Raw genomic sequence first — 491 nt, 5'->3', positions numbered from 1 at the left:
TGTCGTAAGCTGTGGGAATGTGTTGTAGGTGTGGGACGGTTCAGATGGGGAGGGAGGGAGAGACAAAGAGAGCCAGAGATAGATAGATTGACAGAGGCAACCCTGCCCACCCCCTGTCCATGATGAGTGGTGGTGGCCAGTGCTGAGCACCAGGAAAAAGCAGGACCTGTCAGCCAGAGTGCCAGCTGCCAAGCCCCACTTTTTCCAGGCACCCAGCACTGGCTGCCACTGCTTACTGTGGGCAGGTTGTGGGCAGGGCCGTCTCTCTCTGTCTCCCCCTCCCTCTTACTCCCTACCTGAACCATCCTGCACCTACAGCATGTCCCTGCAGCTTACACCAGCTCCTGGCCTATATGCCTGAAGCAGTGTTGGGCAGATGCCAGCATCCACTGTGGTCACAGCCAGCAGGTTCCTATTGGGGATCAGAGCATCTACCCAAGTCCATAAGTGTTGCTGCTGCATCAGCTGCAATCCTGGGCAGTTGCTCCAAT

Source organism: Alligator sinensis, unplaced genomic scaffold (assembly GCF_000455745.1).
Source record: "Alligator sinensis unplaced genomic scaffold, ASM45574v1 scaffold862_1, whole genome shotgun sequence".
Lineage (NCBI taxonomy): Eukaryota > Metazoa > Chordata > Crocodylia > Alligatoridae > Alligator > Alligator sinensis.
The sequence above is the reverse complement of the archived record's forward strand: the minus strand, read 5'-3'. Positions refer to the sequence as shown.